The sequence below is a fragment of the Sylvia atricapilla genome, chromosome 3 (genome assembly GCF_009819655.1).
Source record: "Sylvia atricapilla isolate bSylAtr1 chromosome 3, bSylAtr1.pri, whole genome shotgun sequence".
Lineage (NCBI taxonomy): Eukaryota > Metazoa > Chordata > Aves > Passeriformes > Sylviidae > Sylvia > Sylvia atricapilla.
Genome location: NC_089142.1, coordinates 9,628,814 through 9,652,638, shown reverse-complemented (window position 1 = coordinate 9,652,638; position 23,825 = coordinate 9,628,814).

Here is a 23,825-nt window from a genome sequence, read left to right as displayed (position 1 = left end):
AGGGGACTTGCCTCAACTCCCAGCATAAATGCCCCATACACTTTGGAACACATTGTGATTTAAGTCAGCAGCCAGAAAGCAAAGCAATGAGTATTTCTCAAATGACTACCGTAAAAAGAAATTGATGCATTTTATATGTAAAGATAAATAATTTAAGTCTTTTTGGCAATATTTTATTTATTAAACAAGTAAAAAGCTGTTTTGCATCATAAAAGAAAGCCAAAAAGACAAAACTGACCAAAGCTGAAAAACAGGAAAGCCATAGGGGAAAGAAAAAAAGGAATTCTAGTTATTTTACATAACAGATGGCAGCATAACAGAGAACAGCTGATGCTGGTAGCCTAAGGGAATTTTCCTGTGTCAGAAGAAAAATAAAATTTAGGATATACAGAACCCTCCTTTAAATGAGTTTCATAAAAAGTGTCATACTTAATGTACGACCTCTGCTGTCTGTATATCTTGCCTGGGCAATTAATCCACTTTATGGCTCACTCTCAGTGACCCTTCTTCCTCATGAATGGTGAATGAAATATTCTCAGCAGTGACATGCCTCTCCCACTCTGCATCTTCCCAGCTGGCTTGTCCCATTACCCCACACACATCCCCCATCACACCAGGCTTAAGTTTTATGGCAGGGATAAACTAAACCACTAAGGCAAGCAGCTTGGTTTGCCTGACCAGAGGGTTTTGTGGAGCTAAATACCATGGAAGCTGACTAAGATACCTAAACCTGAATACCTGACCTAAACAAGGTATACAGTGTGCAAAGGAAAAGAAGCTGCTGTGAGGACACCCTGAAAAAGGACAACACAGGAGACAAAAAGGAGAACAGAAATTATCTCATACAACAGACATAATCAGAATAATTTCATGCAGCCACATGGACCAGTGCTACTTGAAGGGTGATGGGTTCAAACTGTTTTGGGCTACGTGCATATGGCTGTCTCTCTGTCCCCATGTGCAAGGGATTTGTGCACTGCCATTTGTGCACATGCAAAACAGAGGACAAATAGACCCAGTGCCACTTGACCTAGCATCGAACATACCTGTTATGCTGTTACTGTAATGAGTATCAATCATTTAACCCGAATGCACCATTGCACCAAAAGAGAAAATTGATTATTGTTAATTAAAGTTATTATTCACTAAAAGCGGCATGGAATTTTCCATGTACCAACCTAACTCAAGGCCTTTTGAATTAATGTGTTAAATTTTTTCCCATGGATTCAACTAGAAGCAAGTCAAGGCCTGAGATCTCTGAAAACATCCATCCAAAGAAGGAACTTTGATGATGTTTGAGGGTTCCTTTTAATTCAGGATATTGTATGAGTCTAAGGCTAGTAAAACTTCACCTTTTTTTCAAAGTCTTAGAAAAATTATACTAAACAAGGCAAAGTCCAACTTCCTTAAAAGGTAGTAGATGGGATCAGCATAAAATTCCTGATGGTAGCAGTCTTAGAGGGGAACTACTTCTTCCATCCATCCATCCACATCCTAAGAAGTAGTCTGATTAAATGGTCAGCACCATTTAATTCCCAAGATAGGTTCAGCCATGTGACTCTCACCCCATATATTACCCATTACTGAGCTAGGGGAGGGCACAGGTCACTCTTGTGGCCATTTCCAGGTAGAAATCCTCTGTTGTTATGAAGCCTGGTTGCAATTCTTTCCCTTTACAATTACAAGGCAACACTGGCTCAGAGCTGACTGAAAGGATCTCATCCTATCCCAGATTTCCCATGTTGTTTAAGGCTGTTTCACAGAATCATTGGAGATAGAAGGGATCTCTGGAGACCATCTGGTTCAAAATCCCTGCTCAAAGCAGGGTCAGGTTTCCCCACTGGAGATGCATGTCCAATATTTATTCACTTCAGCTGTTCATGGATGTCTTCAAAGGTTCCTGAGACCCTTGAGAGGGAAATGCTAGAGAATTAAAATGCATGTGACAATTATCTGTATATTTATCTATGCAACTTTGGTACCTGCAGGCTCAAGAGTGTGTTTATGTGTGTGTATATATATATATATATATTTGTGTATCCTGAGGATGTTGGCATGAATCAACACTTTTGTCCTAGTCACAGCTTTTATTGTGGTTGCTGTTATTATTTATTTTTGCTGTAAGAGTAGAGTTCTATGCTATTGAGGTAAGCTCTCTTTTTAACTCCTGTCTGGGTCCTCAGCACTTGTCACCCTATATTACCTTAGAGTTTCTCAAGGTCTCTAAGCAAAAGGAGCTCCTACTCCACCAGCATCCCCTCACATTTACTGGGGAAGGATTCCCTGAGTCTTTGATGCAGCCTGAGTGAATTAGGTGTAGCCTGAGAACCTTGCTGGTTTGGGCAAACAAATACACACCGATGACAGACCTTAATGAAAACGAGCTTAGGCAGTAGCACAGGGCCTGTCATCCCACAGCAGGGAGTGGTTGAGCAGATGAAGGACCCTCTGCTCAGGTAGCTCAGGGCTGTGGAGCTCTAGCACTTTGTTAGGCTTCCTGAGCAACTGAACAGCTCAATAATCCACAGGAACCATCCCCTGGAACAGAGATAACAAAAGACTTTCTAAGCTTGGACACAGGTTTTGTAGATTTAGTACCTAGAGAAAATGATGTCCAGATTTTTATGCATGTCATTTTTTCTGACCCCATGCAGGCAGAGACAGGTCCTTAAGCTTGGCCATAGGGTACCTTTATACGAGGCACTGTGATGTTGGGGTCACATTTTTATTTTCCTCACATTTCTGAAAAAATCATGGGAACCAGACTTCTGTATAGGAAGGGATCAGATGCTGATAATTTCAACAGCAAACATGCTTGGAAATGACACCCACAGGCAGATCTGCAGATTTGCACACTCTGGTCTGCCAAAATAAACCCTGGTGAAGAGCGCAGACCTTTGCAGAATACAGCAATAAGCTAGAATGTACTTTTCTTTTTCTACTTACTTTTTTTTCCCATGAAAAAAGTTTGAAACATGCAAACATACCCTTATACATATCTGACCAGAGTGAGTCAGGCCAGCTGAACAAGTTTAGTATAGCAAACACCATTTGATGTGGATCCAAAAGAAGATCTATAAAGTATCTCAGAGAGACGCAGAAATAAATGTTGTGCAGGCTGCCATCTGGCCATAGTGTCCACACACGTGTTTGAATGGAATGGGAGAATATTATTTTCCTGGGTTACTGCAGAAGCTTTAAACAGAATTTCAGTTCTCACATTGTGTGCTCCAGCTGCCATCACATCTCCAGTGCAACATCTGTAACACTATCAGTCACAAGAAATCACAAGTAATCCTTGAAATGAGGAGCACTGTAAATAAAACCAGCAATAGAAAACATTCAAAACATCATAATCCTGCCTACTCTCCACAGATATTAGTGACCCCTTAGGACAGCAATCTGTGCAACTGCAGAGAAGCTGCTGTCTGTGATACTGTTGGATAGATGGGTGAAAACAGGGCAAGAATCCAAGGAGAAGGGCAAACAAGTGAGGAAAACCTTACAGCCTGGAAGGTGAGGGTGATGGCTTCCAAATCCAGTCAGCACACTGCTAGCAGTTAACAGAGCTATCACAAGTGGTTTTGATTTCGTTTCTAGTGAAAGACTTGATGAGAAGGTAGTTGTGAAATAGGATGGCTGACTCTGCTAAGTCAATGCACTACAGCTGGAGTCTATTTTAGGGGTAATGAGCTAAGAAATGGCAAAGACAAGAAACCATGTCTGATTCTGAAGGAGCAACAGCTCATTCTCTTCTTCTGTGGTATCATCTTCCTGACTTCTCAGTTTCCTTTCTCTTTGCTCAGCTTTAATGAGTGTTGTTGAATTATTTCCACTATGTGACAACTGTCACAGGTGTTGTCTTCCAGTTTGCTTTGCGTTTCTCTTATTACACCCAAAAATAACATGCATTAGAATGTCTGCTCCAATAAATCTCTTACAATCTTCTGTATAAATTGGATATGAATATCCTTGCTTTATTATACATGCTTAGACATATCATAATTTAACATAGTTCCTTAAATATATTTTATCTGCTTCCTGATGAATCATGCTACAACATTTTAATTTCCTAATAAAAGATCTGTACCATCAGATTAAGCAAATAACACTGAAAGCAAATAACATTGAAAATTTGAGAGAATTAATTTGTCCTGCATAGAAAGTGGAGAAGTGAGCTAACTGTCATTCCTAATTTCTGATTCTAATGTGAAATCTGAATTCTTATTTCACATCTCATTTCCAGTGCTCCCCATCTGGGGACTGTTCTCAGAAACAGAAGCTGCACTGGCAGAAAAATGAAGAAGACAGAAACTTTTTGATTTCAAAATTTTATAAACAGCTAAAAAAATCACCCAGAACAGATGAGCAAAAAATAAGCATTGTTCCTCCTGTGACCACAATTTCTCTGCTCTGATATTGCCATAATAGAGGCTGGGCATCAACAGCCACAAGTGATGCCAAAATCCCTCGGGAACAGCCAACTCCATCTGGCAGCTTTTTCTGCTGTCATTTGGGGTTATCTACTTGGTCATCCCATGCTGGCCCTCCCTGCGGACAGTGACTTATTGCCAAAATCCACAAACTGATTGTTTAAGTCTCTATTTCAGCCTACACTTCAGTCACTTGAGACATCCTGTGGGGTTCAAGCCAGGATGAGTAACTTGCATGTCTCTGCATCCTGCCTCTGCTCTGGCACAGCCTCTATGAAAACATCCCTCCTCTCAGAAGATGTGACCCGGGGGCACGTACAGCCCGAGGACAGCAGCTCTGGCGTGCTGGCAGGATGATGGGAGCTCCTCCGTGCTGACTCACGTTCCCCCTTCTCCAAACAGCAGGGCATTGGTTTATTACCAGCCAGGGGCACCGGGCAGGCACTTACATCTCTGAACACATCCACTCTGTATTTGGATGCAAACACATCCAGTCCTCCTGCTACCAGACAGGTAAACAGTACTGCAGTTTAGCTTTCCCCAGAGATCCCGGATTACCAGAGCTCCTCTTGTCAAGCATCTCTGTTCCTCTCTCCCCTGCTCCTCCTTGTTTCTCACTCATTGCTCTACTATTCCAAGGCCTCGTGTGCAGGTTTGCTTTCGAGCAGCTGTACTTTGTTACTGGTTTTGTTGTGATAGCACCGAAAGCCCCGGCCACAGACAAGGTCTCTGTGGTCACAAACTGCTTCACTGGGTTTTCATTTCCAGGACTCATCTGGGTACTGGGGAGCTGAGTGATCTGCAGGGTTTCGGAAAGAAACACAGTCATAAACCCCAGGACAGCACAAGCCTTTTCTGTGTTTTACACAAGCTTCACAAAAGCTGTGTCAGATGAAATTGTTTATAGTCCTGGGCACTGCTCACTTCTGGTTTGGACCTAGTCCTTCCCATTTTCCTCTGCCCTGACGTTTTGTGGTTTGAGCAGTTTAAGAGCCAGAGCTTTCTGATCTAACTGCGCCAGTCACCCCTTGTGTGGCCCTGTGCAAAGCCATGGACCTCTCCTGTGTCAGCCTCCTCATCTGCAAAAGGAGTGTAGCCCCTGCTCACCTCCATCCTCTCAGAGTGAAAAATCAATAATTTACATTTGTGAGACACTTTTGATGCTTCACAGAGCACGGAGCATGAAGCTTCTTAAACGCTAAATGTGACTGGAATGATTAGGAGCACCTAAAGAGCTCATGCGTGGGGTTGTTACTTAAAAGTCTTTGGGAAAGAGGAGAAGGTGATGGACACGCAGCAAAAAGCAACCTCTTCTTGGAAATAAAACAGCAGACTGAGTGGAGGACAACTTCTCCAAGGTAGCAACTAAGCTGGGAGTGCTATTTTGGGGCCTTTTAGCCAAAAAGCTGCCTGACCTTCAGACTGTGGTCATAAACAGGGAGCTTGCACAGGTACAAATTACCCCTGTGTTTGGAGACTCCAGGAGGAACAGAAGAGGCTCTGGGGCTGGCCCAGGAGATTCTAAGTGTACCTGGAATGGGGACGGGGTGCACTCCTCACCCATGGCAGAGCAGCAGATTCAGATTTCATGCAGGCTATAGTTTTGCCTGCTGCTGCCGCTAGATCCTAATAACCAAACCAAGAAGGGAATTTTTATGCCATCTGAGGCATTCCCAATCCCCCTCTGCATCTAGTGAAAACTTAATAGCGTGAGAAAATGCCTTCCTGTAGCGTACTGTAAACCACATGCAGAACAGGAGCAGATGGAGGGGCCTGTCCTCGCCCCATGGAGGGGCTCTGTCAGGATGCTCCCTGCCAAGGGATGGGAGCAGGAAGGAATGGCACCTTTGCAGGGTGCAGTATTCACTCAGTGAGGGTAAAGCCAGCAGAAATTGCAGAGGCTCTGGGACAATAACTCTTGCTGCTCAGAGGAATGTAAGAGGAGAGGGAGAGCTCCTTTTCCGAAGTCTTTCCCCCATACAGATGGAAGTAGTTAAGATTCCTGCAGGAGCCAGGAGCGGCAAAGTTAACACATCTGGAAGTTTCCTGATGCCTGAAGTCAGGCCGTGATGAACAATGCTCACTGGGCTGAGCAGGCTCTGCTCGGCTGCTTTTATTGCACTTGGACTCATTTCAACCTCTGCTCCGTGATTAATTGCATTTTTAAAAATAAAGTTCCAAACACTTCCCAGGAAGTTTGGGGAAGGCAGAGCACTTCAGTGGCACCAGGAGCTCAGCACTCAGTGCAGTTTCAATACAGCAGCCCCAGATACAGCTTGCATTAGCCATGGGAATGGCTTCATTTGACATGGGATCTTGTAAGCCCATTTCATCATGGAGAGGGTGTTTGGCCTCCCAAGTCTCTCCAACACCTGCCAGACATGGTTGGGTTGCACCAGGTGTTAGCCAGGCTCTCCACCCATCTTGTTTTAGCCCCTACCCTGGGGCCAGGCTAGGACTGTAGATGTTCTCTGCCCAATGAAAATTAGGGAAAGGAAGATCCTTGCCCTTCCCAGGGTGTTTCTGCATGTCTGTCCCAGGGCCTCACTCTAACTCCCAATTAAAGAAGGAGAAGATAATGTTTTGGGAACAGGTGGGAAGGGCATAATTAGAAAAGCACATTCTTGGCATGCAAAAGACATTTCAGAGGACAGAAGCTAGGTCCTTGTTGCCATATAATGATGGTGGAGAGGCCAGAGGCAAGACTGAGGAGTGGGTACTTTTCATTTCATACTAAGATGGAAGTAGGCTCAACCTCTTTGCTATAAACACAAGTGTATATTTGTGTTAGAGAAGTGACCAGCTGCTCCAGTGTTACTAGTGCAGAACTGCCTGAGAGGAACTGGTGTGAATTGAATGGAGACCTGGAAGCCAGGGTCCTGGTAATTCATTAATACCTGACCTAAGGGTCTGTGAAGGGCCGTTTCTCATGTCCTACAGCCCCTCCTGGGCACCTGTATGAGATAGTGTGAATGAAAACTCACACATCCACAAAAAGATCACCTTGGAGTCAGTCACTCACAGGGACAAGGGATGCTCAAGGCTGTTTAATACTCTGTTAGCACCCAAAGCTGCTCCAGGAGCCAGTGAATACCTGCAAGCTGTTTGCTAGTGTCCTCTTCACTACAAAAGACAGAGGTTGTTTTTTGTACAAAGGTCAGCAGAATAAACAACAAAAGACTTGCAGAACTGCTGGAAAATTTTGCAGGCAGGCAGCAAGAAGGGGAGCAGAGAGCTGCAGACACCATGGGCTTACCTTGGCCCATGTCTCTGTCAGCAACACAGTGCAATGGTGCAGTGCTTCTCTTGGGGCTTTCGCCTTCTTTCTCTGGCCAGCTCTGGCACCAGCGTCGCAAAAAGGTACGGTCCTGTATTCTGGAATACAGCTCTGATCCTGTAGGTTCTTGCCTCAGCAGAAGCATGAACAATGCGAGAAATAAAGGGGTGGAACTCCGGGCGGGGGGGCGGAATTCAACTGGGTTTTATTCAATTCTCATGATTCCCTTTCACCCAGGAGTCAGCCTGCCGAAGTCCACTGAACTCTCAGGTTTTCATCTTAAATATGGGGGTGAGGGAGTGGGGAGGATACAACTTGGAACCAATCGAGAATGGGAAAGGAGTGACTCTGTACATAAATGACAACTTATAGGACAAATCAAGGGACAAAAGGGGAAGAGGGACTTGGACCCCACCAAACACTCAACATCCTCACCAGAACTTTCTAGAGGTCAGGGTGAGGCTTCAAAGTGACAGGCAGGACCCAGGTGTCACATAAACGATGATTGATTAATAACAATAACTGGGGCAAACCATAACGGGGTAAAACATGGGGTACATGGAACAACCCATTATAAAACAAAGAACAAAAGCATGCAGAAACTTGGTAAAGTCCAAAATGCACCACAACACAGCTCTGCACACTTGGGCTTTCAGGTTGTGTCGTGCCCACACCACACAAATCCCATGGAGCCCTGCAACCACAAGGCATCACTGCACACCATGCACTGAGGGGAACAGAGGGTGCAGGGGTACATGAACCACATAGGAGATGGGTCATCCTGTGGTGGGCTCTTGGTATGCCTGGGCTTCTGGCATTTACCTCCCATTACCAGGTGTGTCTGAAAAAACACCCAGACTGGTCGCCATCACGGCGGGTGCGCTGTTGGTTTATATTACAGCACGTCTGGAGTGCTCCTCCCTTTCTCCTCCGCCCCCTTCGTTTCCTCTATTAAACTGTCTTTGCATCTTGTCTCATGTTAGGACCTGATTTGGAAAATGATTTAACTGCTTGCTTAATTTTAATACACTGCAAGTCATTGTGTTGCAATCACAGCTGGCTGCATGGAAAGCTCACCCATGTGCCGGTACTGGCAGAGGGATCAGCTCTGGAATGATGGGCTGGAGGCTGAGCCTCCCCTGCAGGAGCTGGGCCAGGGTGGCCTCTATTTCCAGGCTGCTGCTTCCAAAGCTTTTTGGCTGCATCAACACCCAGTGAGTGGTTTGGCTGGGGGACCTTTGGGCCACTGTTTGCCACGCTGCTGTAGTTGTTCAGGGTTCCTTTGCACCTCAGGTCTCCTTTGTAATTTCAGTTTGGCTGGTCCTGGAGCTCAGCTCTGTTGTTACGGGGCACAGAGCACCCCGGGGCTGGGTGTGGGGTCGGTGTCCCGGCAGGTACCTGCATGTCAGTGCAGCTGACTGAAATACCTTGGGGAGCACAAGGCAGGCTGTGAGGTCACTGCTTGAAACAATACTTTCCTCATTGCAGAGCAGGGTTTTTTTCACCTATTTACCCATCAGGCACAGATGCCTTCTGAGGTGAGATCTGGAGTGTACGGGCCTTTAGACAGGCATCACTCCCTCAGAAATGCTCTTCTGCTGCAAAGGGGTCAGATGCAGGGACTCATAGGGAGACTTTTAGAATCACAGAACCACAGAATTTTTGGGGTGGGAGGAACCTTAAAGATCATTCAGTTCCAGGTCCCCTGCCATGGGCAGGGACACCTGCCACTACAGCAGTTTGCTCAAAGCCCTGTTCAACCTGACCTTGCACATTTCCAGTTAAAAGACTTACCCAGTTCAGCACCACCAAAGAGTTGGTCTCCCATTACCCTAAAAATCTCTAGGGTGGTTTTTTTTTGTGTCTGTCCAGGATCAGGGTTGCACTGCTGAGGGATGCCCACTGATGTGTGTAACTACAGCACCATGCACTGTTGTAGGTGCTACAAAAGACAAAAAGAACACCAGGGGCTGCTCTGAACCCAGGGAGCTCAGCTGTTAGCTTAGCTCTCTCCCTGGTTTATCTCTCGTGCGCTCTTTCCTTTACCCACAGCCCTGAAGGCATGAGTCTCTGCGGATTGGGGCTATATTGTATGCTGTTTTACATATATATCAAGTAATAAATTAACAAGAAAGGGATTTTCCTGAGACAGATCAAGCTTCTTACCAGAGGCATGTATCAGAAATCACGGTACACATGTAAAATTGCAGGTGGAGCAAGCCCGCACATGGAAATACCGCTCTTCACAAGCAAGAAATTACCATGCTGTTTTGTTTTTCTGTTTCGCTTTCCTCCTAGGAATTTCTTTCTGCTTCCATGCCTTATCGTCTGACCGAATTTCATAGTGCATGGAGCAGAGGAATGTGCGTGGGAAAGCCTTGGCTGGGCGGGCCGTGTCTCCGCCGCCCGCCCTCGGCTCCCGCCGCCCGGGCGTGAAGCCCTTCCCACCGCTCGCCGAAGTCATTGTCACACATTTCACCCGTGACTCACTAATGTGCCTGATGCTCATGCTGCAGCTTGTAAGAGATTAGTGCTTGTTCACATAGCTTTTTTTTTTTTTTTTTTTTTTTTTTTTTTTTTTTCCCTGCTCCTTGTGATTCAGCTGGTTTAGACGGCCGATGGCTCAGGCTGCCGTGGGTGACAGAGCACCTTGGGGTTCACCAGCCTCCCAGGGTGGGGAGAGGACAGGCGGATGGAGGCCAGTGTTTGGTAATCAGGGATGGGCAGGTGCTTTCATGGCACCTCAAAAGAAGCTTAAGCCTTGCTGGTACCGTCTGCCTAAGCATTTCACGCAGGAGGTGCTAAAAAGGGATCCTGAAGCTTTAGGGGTAAGTGTGAGCTGGAAGTGAGCAACAACAAACCAGAGAAACAGGCTCTGCTGCCTGTGTTGGCAGGTGAGCAGCTACTGAGCAGATGTTCCAGCAGCTCTTTGAGAAATAAAGTTCTGCTGCTTAGGCTGACTGGAGAGAGCTGCTACCTCTCCATTTGTATTGTGGCCTTCAGATGTATGGGGCTGGCATGACTGGGTACCCACAGCACGGAAATACACCACTCCAGACCTGTGCTCTGTGGTCTGTCTGCTGCAGCGGAGAGAGGACAGACAGCAGAGCTTGTTTGGTCTCTCAGTGGGGCAGAAATGGTTCTTGTATGAGCAGAAATGGTTATTGAATGACTGCCTAGGGTAAGGTGGCATCTCCTTCTCCAGCAGGAACCTAATGGCTCAGGGAAGAGTCCTGGGAATGGATGGAGCAAACTGGCAGAATTGCCCTTTGCAATGGTCTGTACCTCGGACTCACTGTTCTGTGGGGGAGTTTCTCTATTTAACCAAGTTCAGGACATCTGGGAACCCTGAGTCAGCAGCAGGGACTGCCTGCATGCACACAAGGCCAGGCTGGGAGGGCTCCATGATGGCCACTGATGACCTTAAAATCCCTCCCTGACATCTACTGAAGTTTTTTCTTGTTTTCAGGAAGGCCTGCAGCCTTCTTACCGACAGCAATGAGAGCCCTTCCACCACAGCACACAGAAATGAGATACCCTGACCACACGCTTGCTTTTTTTCTTTCTTCATGTTTACCTGGGATTGCAGCCAGATGGGCACTGGAAACTGGTTTCTGAGAGAAGAATTTTGGACAGTGATAATCTAATCTGACCTCCTGTGTAACCCAGGTCAGGGAGTTTAACATGGTCATTCCTGCATGGGAAGGAATTAGTCTTCCTGGCTGTGCCATAACGCCTTCTCAGCCCAACATTTTGTGGTTGAATTAGGTATATCCACTCTTGGGTCTGAGAAAACAATGAGTTTTCAAGTTTTCTTCTCCCTTGGTAGATAAAGATCTGGTTTATTCCATTAGATTTTCTTCCCAGACCCATTCAAGGGATCTTTGACAGTTGAATGAGATTAGAGGAATGGGACCCCCCCTCCATGACAGAGGTGTAATTTGGATGTGTACAAATACATTATGCCACTAATACTTATAACTTGAAAATTCTGGAGTGAAAAGGGTGATGATTACAATTGTGGTGATCTCCTGCAGATGACTGTGATTTATTCGTGCACGAAGTTGTGATTCAGAGGCTGTAGGACCTGGGTGCAAATAATAAAGAAGGAAGTTTATGACTTCCTCCTCCACTTCACCCCTCTGACCCTGCTTCTCTCCTGCCTCCACTTCTGATATTTTTGTTATATGAAGACTTGTAAGGGAATGATGGCTGTTCCATGGGGTATCCACTTGTGAAAACTGAGTCATGTTCTCTCACAAGAAGAGTTTTTATCAGAGTGTCTCATCTCTTGCATAATACAAGAAAGAAAGACAAATAGGTTGGAGAAAGAAGGTTAAATGTTGAAAGCCTCAGAGATCTTAATCTGCCCTCACCACTCATTAAATGACCAAAGAGAGATCACTCTTAGTCAGTTTTTCCAGCAGAAAGCTGCTCCAGAAACTGCTCCTTGCCTGTCTCTTGAGATAAATGAGTTCATATGGCAATACAACTTTTGGAGTATGCAGCCATATGTGCATTTTTTTGGATATATCTACATACATACTTACTAGAATAGTAGATACAAACAGATCCTTACATACACCTGAGCAGCTTCAGTTTGAACTAAGAGCTGTCAGTGCTCATGGCTTCCAGAAGAAGCGAGATAGATAGATAGATAGATAGATAGATACATAGATAGATAGATACATAGATAGATACATAGATAGATACATAGATAGATACACAGATAGATAGATGTTTACATACACAGCATGCATCAGCTTTCCCTGTTTTCCCTGCCAAAGACAGGAATCCCTGTGCCTTTGAGCAGCATGGAACAGGCATTTCCATCATGTTGGGGCTGGCTAGACCAGAGAGAGGCACAGACATAAAGCAATCCTGGTTGGGAAGGAGGAAAAATACCTAATTAACCAAATATACATGCAGGGCCCAGTGCTGCCCTTAGTACCGCTGTGCTCCCTTTTTGTGCCACAGGAAGAATTTAATCCATAGAGTGAGCTGATTTGTTTTCTTCTGATCTTTTCTAGCAGCAGATTCAGTAACTTACCTGCATAAAAAGAGCCTTTTGTACAGGCTCTTTCCCATTAAATTCTATCTTCATTTTACCTTGTGGATTAACAATGCTCAGTCTTTGGCCTTTTGCATCTGTGCAGCCATCTGACAAAAAAGCCTTTTCCCAGATAGCTTAAATTAATAAAGCTGAATTTTTCCCCCCACCAAGGCCAGCAAACTGAAAAAGGCAGAAGCCCTCCAGAGTGATTTTAAACATACAGGTCAAAGGGAGAGAAAGACAGAGGAGAAAGAGCCTGTACAAAAGTCAGGTGAAGAATGAATAGCAAACGTGTTTGCATTCATTATCTTGTTCCTTCTTCTAATTCTTCATCCCATTTCCTTTTCCACGGGTAAATGGGATAAGTGGGTCTCAGGTTGTCTGTGTTTAGTGGAGTACAAGGAAATCCTGTTGCAAGGCACATCACTTATGGCACAGTTTGGTGGTGTAGGTTTTGTGACATTCAGGAAAGGAAGATCTTTTCATAGGCAGCTGAAACATCCTACATAAAACCAGGCTGTGCTTTCTACCTTCAGCCACTGCTTGTGACTCACTGAATAAGAAGTTCTCTTTAAAAAGATAAGCTCAGCCTGGAGACTAGGGATCAGCTGGAAAGGGTGGAAATCAAAACAAAGCTGTCGGGTTTTTCTTTTTCTCTTGGCACCTGATGAATTTTCCCCATGTAGATTAATTTGGAGCCAAGATTTTTTTCCAGAGCTCCAAGATTGTTACTTTGCCTGTTCACATGCTGTCTTTTTCTAACAGGGTTTTATTTTTCAAACCAATTTTTCATCAGACCAATAAGTGAGGAGCTTGTAGAGACCTGCTCACATGTGAACCTGGAGAGTGGAGGGGAAAACCCAAACCAGTATTGCTGCATCGCTAATGGTACAGAGCTCAGATAACAATTACGGCTGCTGGATATTTAGGCTCTGCATTTAACCCACCTTTCCTGGCTACCTTTACAGCTCACGTTTAAACAACAACACTTTCTCTTTCTCAAGGCTTTTCCTTAATTGGATTTTTGTTATGCTTTTTTCCCTTCTCATCTGTGGCTTAAGAAACTGTAAAAAAATAGCTTGGAGGAACCAAAAAGAAACTTTAATTTCAGGCAGGAATTACATAGATTTCCTGTGTAAAAAAGTCATTTTGCCTCTTGCTTACAGGATGGAAAGGGAAGACATTTTGTTCTGCACAAGTTGGTGATGATCCTGAGATGCAAGTTTAAATCAACAATTGCATTTAAATCAGCATTTATGGTGAAGGGAAGGACTTTAGGACAGTAATGGCTTTTATGCTGTCTTTGCCCTGTGTGTTGTCCTGTGGTCTCACTGGTCCCACAGGGTAGAAGAGTTAGGAATGGCACAGAGGCTGCTTGACTCCTGTTCCAGTTCCCAGTAGTTGAACCATCCCTGTCCACCATAACTCCACTGCTGTGGGTTAAACTCTGGACTTCACTCCAGGCTGTGTGTGCATTATCTCATGAACAGCTGTGTCACCTGGGGCAGAGGGCTCAGCCTTGCCCAGGAGGGGAGGGGGAGCACACAGTGACTGAAACTCCCTTACCCACAGCATCGCTGAAAGCATCCCCACTGGAAATAAGAAGATTCTCTTGTGCCCCAGCACAGCTGAGGGGGTGGTGAGCTGCAGCAGAAGGTGAGAGCAAATAGGGTAGGATGCCCACCAAGAGCCCTTTGGAAGCCGAACAAGCAGTGCAGAGGCGCTCACCACTTTTTCAGTAGATCCCTGAACTAATAACCTTTCAGTCAGGAAATATATTTCAAATATTATGGGTGGGCAACTGGATGCTGGCAATGAGGGAATAAGAAGATACTTTGCGCCTCACTGCAGAGCGAGATTTCTGAGTACAGAGCTATAAAATGCCCACACTGTGCTCTGGAGTTATCAGTCTCTGTGGTAGTATTTCCTGCAGAGGTTCTTCAATAAAATTAAGGATTCAACCATCTTCAAGAGAACTTCTGACACCTTTCTGCCCCTACAAGATTTTCATGGTCCTGTGTCCCATAAGCTCACAAATGTATACAAATATTGATCCTCATAGCACAAATGCTTCTAAAAATTCAAGAGCACTGCTTGTTCTGCTGTTATGTAGTTTTGCTAGTTTCCAAAATGCACTGGACACCAATTGCCAGCTTTTTTGAAGAAGCATTCACTCACAGGCCTTGAGCCAGAAACACTGCAGATTTGGTGATTAAGGGATGGTGAGATTTTTCTGAAGCCGCAGCAGACGCTGATGGCAGCTGAATTCAGGCCTGAACTCCTGATTTGGGGGATACAGCAGTACCCTTCTGAATAAATTCAGCGGGCATCATTCAGTCACTGAATGCTAGAGAGCTTTCCTCTTCTCTCCAGGAGATTGCAGCATCAGGTTGGTCAGAACTGCAGCTGCTGCCAGGGGTAGGACTGCTGCCAGAGATCTGGAGATCTGCTGATTTCCATCCTACTTTTCTGGACTTTGTTGCCTTATAAAAGAAGCAATCAACTGTCTTTCATAAGGACAGGGCTTTGCATTGTTGCAGTGTTTTTCACTTCCAAATCACTTTACAAGCATTCAGTGGTGCATCTCACAACACACCTCCAGTGGGCTGTGGATATGTTTTATCTTAATTTTACAGTTGTATTTAATCATGCAAACAGGAAACTAGTTTCTTGTCAAATCTTCATTTTGTAGCCCTCAGGCTAGACCCACAGCCACAGTCCTGTCCTCTGTCTGGCTTGGGGTTGGTCTATAATCAGCCTGGGATGGCATTGCTACAGGAAAAAAGCCCAGAGAATGATCTGAGGGCAAGGCGCCAATGGCAACACCAGGCCCAGAGTGACTGAATGTCATTGTTTTACATCCAAGTGTAAATGTTTAAGCTCTTGGGCATTTGCAATCTTCTCTTCTCTGCCTATTCTAGACAGTGAATGGCATTTTGCAGCCACAGCTCATCCTCTCTGACCAAAGGGCTTGTTTTAAAGTAATCTATCCCCTCCAGTTTATAGCCACACAGGCCTACAAAAAATGACCCAGTGATAAAATGTGGTTGTATACATCTCTCCCAAAGCATATTTTCATTATCCATTAACTCTGTGTAGTCAACAGTGAAGGACAGGTAATAGACATTAGGGAAGCAGCAGCAGGATGGTTGAACTCTGGTCCTGGAGGAGACCAAAACATCCCATGGGCTGCCAGGCTGCTGCTGGGAGCCTCATGCTCCTGTGCCTTCAGCCGGGACAGATTTTACACTCCCCAGAGGATCTAAATAGTTTTTAGTGGCTGCACTGCGTGTTATTTTCCTGTCCTGCATCAGTGTAGTCACACATCCATATGATAAGCTTTTCAAATTTTAGTTCTTATAATTTTAGTGAATAAAATATATACAAATATCTATAAAATATATACAGGCTGCCAAGAGAAGTTGTGGATGTCCCATCCCTGGAAGTGTTCAAGGCTAGGTTGAGTGGGTCTTCGAGCAACCTGGTCTAGTGGAAGTTGTTCCTGCCTATGGCAGGGATGTTGGAACTGGATGATCTTTAAAGCCCCTTTCAACCCCAAATCATTCTAGAATTCTATGATTCTGTGACAACCATCAGACCACTATCCGAAGCTTCCAAATAATCTTATCTTTGATCAAATGCACTTTTTACATGATGATGCACTGAGATTTTAATTGTGCTTAGAGAGCTAAACAAGTCACTGAGGATACAGCTTTGAGTCCTATCTCTGTTGCTCAGATCTCCTGGTCAGGATGCAGTTCAGAAAACCATTCCAGGCTCATTTTCAAACTGCATTTCCCAGAAGCTTATTGTAAATAAAAAAGCTGCAAAACCCCCCTGACTCTTCAATGAGGGCAAACTCCAGGAGGCTGGTCTGGAACTTGATCTCTGTCCCTCACATGTTGATAGCCTTTTAACACGAGAGTTTGACAAAGGCCAGTGACTCACTTGAGAGGAAAATCCCACCACGGGATGGTAGTTCCTCATCCCCAGAGACTTTAATCTGAGTATCATGGTGCATCTGCTGAGAGGTTAAATCCATGAATACTGTTCAAGTTTCTATTTAACATTTTGAGGCCAAATACTGCATCTGAAAACAGGACACTGCTCTTGTCCTTGCCTCTCTACCAGAGTCTGCAATTAACCCATCCATATGTGTTTGTAAAGCACAGTAAGACAAAAAAGGCTGAATTTCCCTAACTGTGGCCACAGCATATGAACTTATAGACATAAGCAGAAAACTTCTCCACATCAATGGGTTTCTTGCCTGTCTGGATCACTTGCATGTCTGTATTTTCTGCCGCTATTAAGGATTATGGCTGTAATCCTCCAGGAATTGTTCTTCAGTTTTTAAAGTGCAGCTAACCATCAGGCGGGCAAGATAGCGCAAGCCACACGGGCTGAGCTCGTCTGTGATCTCACCCCATTACACAATACTGTGAGGAGCCCCAGTGGTGTAACATTGCACAGAGCAAGCTCCCCGGAGTTGGGGGATTATAGACAGTCCTGAGGAACTATTTTATGTCATGGGAGAGAGGAATGGGAATGAACGGGAGTTCAAAGTCCGGATTACCATTAGGACAGCAAAACACATTCCTATAGTCTGCAAGTATACAAAGACATCACAGTTGGCTCGTTTCCTTTCCTCTTGCCTGTAGCAGCCACAGCTCCAGCCCTACTTTAAATGCACTACATCAATGTGTCAATAAAATGTGGCTGTGGGGCCTCATCCTCACCCAGTAGGTGTGAGGTAGCTCTGTGTGAATGCCAGCCAAGGCTCAGGCTGGCAGCTCTGTCCTGGGCAGGGAAACATTATTTCCATTACATTATCTCTTTTGTTTATTGGCTTTTCTTTTTCCTCTTAAAGAGATTTATATTTAAACCATAAAATATGATCAGATTCAATCTTGTTCTGGACTAGCTCTCCTCAAAAGGGTTTGTATTTTAAGCTTCTTCCTAATTTTCCCATAACATTGATATGTCTGCTTGTAGGGAAGCACAGTGATAGGCAGGCTGGGCTTAAATCCACCAAATTCAGTTCGGATTTATATTATCACTGAACTCCTGCCAGAGGGTGAGGCAATGGCAGGCTGAAGACTGAGGGAAGAGCTGAGGACCCAGGGGAGATGGGATCATTCCAGAAGAGCAAGAGAGAAAACAGAGGTCTGCAAAATAAGGGGCACACCCTAAAATCCTCAAGGTGCAGAAAGAAAAAAAACTGTTAACCTACCCCTAATCCCAACCTACCCCTTGCAAAGGTTGCTGCCAAAGGTTCACAGGAGATATTTTGCTCTCCAAGCCTTTGCTAGTCCTTGTGTTTTAGAGCATCTCTGCTTTTTCAGGGCTGACCCCTGGATCTCTCCCTGCTGCTGAGGGTGGAGCAAATTTGGATGTCCTGGATGTCTGCACTTGCTTCTGCTGCCCCTGTGTATCATGGCAGGGGAGGGGGGTTATGCCATTTTGCTGGATTTTGGATGATACCTTATATGTTTACTGGGCTTTGTCCTCAGCTGTGGTGAACACAGTCTTTAAAAGAAACCTCACACCCATCTGTGTGCTCAGTGCTATTGCAGAGCTTTCTCGTTTTCCAAAATGCATCCTAACATCCCTTCTGTTACTTCCTGGGAGCCTTTGTGCAGCAACCTCCTGTGGTTGTTTTAGTTATCTGTATACTTTTCTCCTTGAATCAGATGACTTCTCCCTTCCTAGACAGATTACACAAAGTATTCCTCACCCAGACACCATGAGTCTTTCCGCCCCCAGCAATTGCCACACAGCTCCTCTCTGAGCCTCTCTTTCCATAAATAATACATGCCCAGATTTCTTAAATTCTTGGTCATCTTCCTTGATTCAGCTACATGTCAATGACCTCTCTTATGACAAACAAGTATTGCTGCAGCTGGAATCCCATTTAATAACTTATTTCCCTTATTATATAAATATATACTGTAGCCCTTCATGTGTGGAGCAGCATGGAAATTACCATGATGGTTTCTGCACCCTGTTAGCAGCTCTGACCTGATTTAACACAGGCTGGCTCACATCACCTCTTACTCAATGTTTTCCATGGATGAGGTGCAGACAAGCCACATACAAGGAGCTCGTGGATTTGTGTCACATGTGTTGAAACGGGAGGGGATGGAGGGAACTCATGCCAACGAACTGAGATGCTGTAGCTATACTCCAAATTACCCGGTCTCTCTCTCTATCCACTCGGTTTAATCCAATCCCCTTATCTCTGTCAGAGTGACATGTTTGTTTTCCCCACATTGCTCCCTACAAATGCTGGTACAAGAACAGCGTCACCATAAATGTGGTGAGTGGAGCGAAGGCATCATCTTCCCAGCATGGATCATCTTTATGGGTGTGGTAAGAGAAGTGAGATTCCCACGCTCAGCCCAAAGAAATCCAGTGGAAACAATGAGATCAGAAGCAGAAGCACATGAGATTCATTCCAGTTTAACCAGTAAGGCATCAGTTACCAAGTTTACAGTTCATTTTTCTCTACAGAACATTTTTCTGCAGAAGAGAATCTCCTTTACGTCCATATTGACTTTCTCTCCAAAATGTTTCTCTCCCCATGGAAAGAGACATGCTGCTTTTTATGGCCAATAATACACACCATCCTTAAGAAGGAATGGATGCTTTCCACACCTTTTTTACCCTTACAGCATCTGAGGACTGAAGCCTCCTCCCTGAACTGTCACATTTGCCATGCAGTACTGCTGTGTTGCTAAGCAGGGGGGCTGCTTTCCCAAATTTCTCCATTCCAGAGTTCTGCTTTTGTCTCATGCCCTGACCTGCTCTTTTTCCACACGCATGAGCATCCTCCTTCCCTCACTCTCTCTGTGTGGGTAGCTCATGCCCCTGCCACACTCCTGTGTTTCACCTGTGAGGAGGACACTCTCCACCTTCTTCAAAGCCATCCCATAACTACTGGATGAGATTTTCCCTAGACCTTCTCTTCTCCAGGGAGAAAGGACCTAACTCCTTCAATCTTTCTGCCAAACCCCTGTTCTCAGGCATGTCCTGCTAGAAACACCATGTTTACACAGGATCTCCTTGCTCAGCCCATGTTTACTGCCCGTGACCCTGCCATTCTCCCGTGTTTATGTTCCATGGCCCGTATTTACATGCTGTGACATCCGAGGCCCTGCTGCCTGTCCTTGTTTGAGTCTCCCAACATCTGTCGCTCACTGCACCTTTGCTCTTGGGTTCAAAGCTCAAAATGAAATGCAGTCATAAGCAGATTAAAAAGCCACAAGTGAAACAAGACACCTAAATCCTTGCGTACTTCTGCTGATGCCCTTGATAGGAATTGATCCTTCCACCCCCCTTGATATGCAGCCAGTGGACCCTTTGTACTGTGTGGGATGCAGAGATCAAAACATGCACATTTAATGAGCTCATTTCTAACAATATTTTGAAGTTGTCTTTTTCTAGTCTCTCTTAAATTCTCTCTGGCTATACTTTGCATTTCCCTCATTAGAAACATGCTCTTCCAGTCAGGCTGCTGACATTGCAGAGAAAGTTGCTGCCCTCAATTGGAAGCTGAAACATAATTTGGGATGCCTAAACTCACATTCACACACACACACACACACACACAGAGAAGTAAAACTCTCAAACATCCGTTAAACGTTTTAACCCAAGTAACTCACTAAAATTCAGGATTTTGTAAAAGAAATCCAGTTACAAAGAGAAAGCTGAAGATGGGCTCAAACATTTTTATACAGCTGCTTTGTCACAAGCAAATACAAAGTCCTACTTCCCTGAAGACAGGAGCAGCAAGTTATTATTCATGCAGAACTGGCTTTCTTTGAATCACAGTTCCCAAACTTTGTGAGCTTTTCCCAGGTTTTCTCTCCTGCCCGCTCTGCCCAGCAACACATGTCTTTGATTTCACAGGCTGTCTGCCTGGCTCTCTTGCAGCCTCAGAGCTGGATGTCTGCTCCTTCAGCCACGGGCTCACCCATTGCTCTGTTTACACATCCAGACTCCATATGATCCACAGAAAAATGTCCTCACTGGGATCTATCAAATTCCTATGTTATCAGTGCCTTTCTCTGTGCTTACTTTGGGCTCTTGAGACTTCTGGTTTCCTAAACGACCTCTCACAGTTAAATTAAACAAAGGCTGGGGAAGACATGCTGGCCAGGAGCTTTTGCTCGACCTCCATCACAGCGTTCTGGTTTCACAGCCAGGCTGACATCCCCTTTCCTGTGCTGGGGACCCACTGGAGAGGCTTCAGCCAAGTGTTCTCCAGCATCCTGTAGCCTGTGGTCAGTGCCAACCCTTCCAGAGCTGCCAGAGCAGGCTCTCCCATATCTGCTTCTCCACTCTCAGCCTAACTATTTTGGGGCAACTCACCCACTCAAACAAGAGGCAGATCTGACACAAGCCTCCCATAAAAGGGATGGACCAGGATTGCACCAAAGTTTCTACTGCCAGTGTGGTGGCTGGGAGGGATGCCCACAGCCCCGAGCACTTCAGGAGCACAAAATGTCAGATTTCAACCAGCACCTAGCTCTGGCTGTAATGAGGATGTTGGCCTGCACTTTAAAAAGCTTAAACTCATCAGCGTTTGGAGTGTTGTGCTGTCAGGATCAATTATTACTGTTATGCATTGTCCTGCTATGTGACCCAACTCACAAATGGTTTCTTTCCACTCCACAATGGATTGCAGACAGAAATAAGCCAAATTTCATGAGTATATGGAGGGCATGTGCTCAGTGGCTTCATGCACACCATGGGTCAGGCATATCCCAAGCTGCCCATCAGCAGTCCAGTGAGAGCTCCTGTCTCATTATACACAGCAAGAGCACTCTCCAAACTCCAGTAGGGAATTAGAGCTTAATGCAACTACACATTTCTCCTCCTCAGAGCCCTGCAGCTCACCTGTGGCTGCCGAGATGTTCAGTGCTCCCTGGGTGCACACACCACAGGTTGCAGTTTCTGATACTGCAGCACATGTGCTGTTAGAAAAGTGCCCTTTTTTCCTCAAAATTCACCTGGTTACAGTGTGCAGCCATGGCTTTTATTCTCTTTGGTTTTTTCAAGTTTCAGTTTTGAAAAACAAATGCATATACTGTAGTCAAACTCCCTTCACTCTTGTTTTTGATAATTTGAGGATGCTGAGTCTGTATTTCTCATTAGAAGTGTTTTGCTCAACTAGTTCCTGTAACACTTTTCTTGACTTCTCCTGTTTGCCAGGGTATTTTAAAAAGGGCACCAGAACTGCAAGGGTTTTTTTTAGGATCAGCTGTAGACAATTAGAGAGGCAAAATATGTTCTCTGCTACTACTAAACAACTTCTTTGCTTGTACAGACAGAAATTGCTTTATCTTCTTCTGTCACTGTGGGAGTTTATATTGTGTTGTTTGACAGATAAGATCCCCCAATCCTTCCAGTGTAATGGCTTTTCAGAGGCAGCCTCACTCTGCAGATGGTCAGCTGTCTTTGCTATGAAATCTGTCATTTTCCAGCTATCTAATTTAAAATACAGGTTGTTTGAATCAGCTTGATTTAGCTCTCTCTCCAGCTGATTCTGGATGACAGCCTTATCTTCATCATTATTTATCATCCTGTCAAGCTTTGTGTCACCTACAGCAAGTTATTTGAGCGATGTTCCTTGTATTTGCTCCCAGAACAGTGCAGAAAATTTTGAGCAGCGCTGATTATACACTGCTCCCTGCAGTTCATCACTAGATGATTCCCCATTGACGGTCACTGTTTGAGATCTATCAATTAGCATGTTCACAGTCCAATTAAAGTATGCTTTACTGACAGTGTATCCTGGTCTTTGTAACTGCAATGCTACAGTACCAAGCTCTGAGAAGTGCTATTTACCACTCAGCTCTTCAATCCCCCCAATAATTAAATCAAACTAGTCTGAATAAGACAGTGAACCATGAATTATGTTCTTATTGGTGCCTTCTTTGTAAAATGAATCTTGCTAATGGAATTAGTCCCATTAGCTAGTCTGAGAATGGTGGGATACCTGACTTGTAGATATGCAAATAATCTAGATTTCCATGTGTGGCTGCCTTAACATGGGACCATTTCATCCCTGTTGAACTTTCCAGCTTTTCCAATGTTTATCATCAGTGCACTAAGTCTCCCTCCCCTAATTCCTTTGTGGCTCTAGAGTTCAAGTTACCTGGACCTGCTGATTCTCCAACATGTTCAGCATTGTACTGTTAAAGGACTGGGAAGCCTTAGAAACCCACTGTTCTCTTTCTTGCCAGTACAGAAATACTTACTGTATGGTTTTGCTTTCTTCAATGAATCTCCCAAAAGGAGGTTTCTGATTGCAGTTTTACAAGGAAGTTTTGCAGTCTGATCCCTGTGCCAAGTTCCCCTGTTCATGTAGGCTGTTTTTGTCTGGCTCAGCTCTATCTGGGTATGAGGATGTTGGCAAATAGGACTGGCAGAGACTTGCTGTGATATAATCTTGTGGCCTTATGATATAATCCCTTTCACAAACTGCTTAAGCTTAGAAGGGACTGGATTGTTTGTTTCTCTGGGAAAGGCTCAGAGAGTGACATTCCTCTGGAAGAAACTTCTTTCCAATTTCCAATTTCATGAATTATCCAATTCATGGCTAGCTTATGAATAATTTGCTGCACCAACATTTTCCTTAAGCATCTATTCCATGTCTCACAGGTACCCTCATATTGTAACAACAGCCCTATTATACAACACAGTTTTGGATGGGATCGGTTCAGGAGCCAAGGTGGTTTTGTTTCTCCATGTCTAATAGACTCTCAGTTCTCCCAGCCATTCAAGCTACTCTTCTCTGAGCTTGCTCCAGTTAGAATCCTTCTTTCCTTACATTTGGATGACTAAATGAGGTCTTGTTGAGGCTTTGCTCAACAATACCGATATTTCCTTTTTATTTTTGCTGGTGATACTTCACTTGATGAGTCCCTCTCTCTTGAATGACTTATTTAATGCATTTTTGATTCTTGTTATGGGATGGAGACACTGAGGAAATGAAAAGAAAGGTAAAGTAAAAACAGCAATAAAATAAATCATACTGTGATCTCCAAATTCCCCATAG